This window comes from Eptesicus fuscus, chromosome 20 (genome assembly GCF_027574615.1).
Source record: "Eptesicus fuscus isolate TK198812 chromosome 20, DD_ASM_mEF_20220401, whole genome shotgun sequence".
NCBI classification, from domain to species: domain Eukaryota; kingdom Metazoa; phylum Chordata; class Mammalia; order Chiroptera; family Vespertilionidae; genus Eptesicus; species Eptesicus fuscus.
Window position 1 is genome coordinate 29,811,166 of NC_072492.1, and position 1,626 is coordinate 29,812,791.

The window sequence follows — 1,626 nt, forward strand, 5'->3', positions numbered from 1 at the left end:
TGGAAATTCAAGTGTCTTTTAGGGTGAGAACAGCTCCAGTCCCTGGTGGTGAGTGGCAGTGATGGTCACTCGACATGTTACTCAGAATATGCAGTAACATTGAACTCCACTCACTTCTACTGCCCTAGTTCCGCATGTAGGAAATCCATATTTCTGATGGAACAATATTACTTTTTCGAAATATAGTTTCTGCAAATTTACAGAGGCAGGCTTTTGCTGCAATGTACACCAACCACTTTACCACATGAAGTTTTTGGGATGTTTATAGAAGTACCCCAAATGTATCAAACTAGAAATGTCTCCACTTTTTGAGCACACAGCTTAAGCAAAAAAATAATAATATTTAAAAAAAAAAAAAAAAAAAAAAAAAAAAGAACTGCTAAGAGACTGGATGCCAAACTTCAGGCAAGAGTGAATTTTTATAACTTGAGCTGTAAGCCTATGAAATTAGAGGTTTAAAATGGAAATGCTGACACAATCTTTGCACTTCGTAGAACATTGAATGCTGGTCGGGGCAGAGCTCTCCTCTTGCTGCTGCCGGCCACTGCTGTGCTAGGAAACTTCCTGTCTAGCTTTCTCCACTTTGGGGCCTCTTGTTCCTCTCAGGTCTCCCCAGGCCTCCCTCTGGCCCAGCTAGGAAAAGCAGCTCAGATATAGGCCCATCTGGAGATGTTCAGTGTGAGGCCTGGACTGGCTGTGGAGCCCAGCCTGGAAGCCTTACTGGTTTCAAAGCTTTCCAGTGCTGCCCTGGACTGCTGTCTACCAGGCCTCCTAGTCTCAGATCTCTCAAGCGGCCCTGAGAAGTCCTGCATCGAACTATCATCTTTCCAGGGCCAGCCACCACCACCTGTGAATCCTTCCCATGATGCAGAAGGGCACCATTCCGGAGGTATCCCGGGCTCTCCCTTGGATTGACCCATGGCTTCTGGCTAGTGCTGCCTTTGCATCCTCCCAAAAGCAAACCTTTCAGAATCTTTTCCCTTCGTGGCAGCAGGAGGGACAGGTATGGAGGGCTGCCTGAAAGGTACCTCAAAACATCATGGCTTTAAGAATGATGACTTTGTCAGACTGCCTGGATTCAAATCCTCACAGTACCTACTCACAGGTTGTTTTGAAGATTAAGTGAGGTAATATATGCAAAGTGGGTGAGGGTAGTCCTCTTTCCCGCTGGAGCAAGAGGCAGGGTCAGCACTAAGAGGACTGGCTCTGGGAGTATTGCACCGGAGGGAAACCAAGGAAGAGAAGAATGGAAACTGATAACTTCAAAATAAAATGTTATTTGCATGGTGCTTTATAGTTTACTAGAGGCCCAGTGCATGAATTCATGCACAGGTGGGGTCTGGCCAGCCAGGGGAAGGGGACAGTGGGAGGTTGGCTGGCCAGCCCCGCCCCTGATTGGGATGGGGGAGGCTGATTAGGGCCGGGGCTGACCAGGGGTGGACAGAGGGGCCACGAGAGGTTGCCCGCCAGCCCCACCCCCAATCGGGGGTGGGAGGAGCCAATCAGGGGTGGGGCCGGCCAGGAGGAGGAGCCATGGGAGGTTAGCCAGTCAGGGGGAGGGGCCGTGGGAGGTTGGCTGGCCTGCCCTGAGCCCCCTCCCCCGAAGTGCATGTCATAGCAACCAGT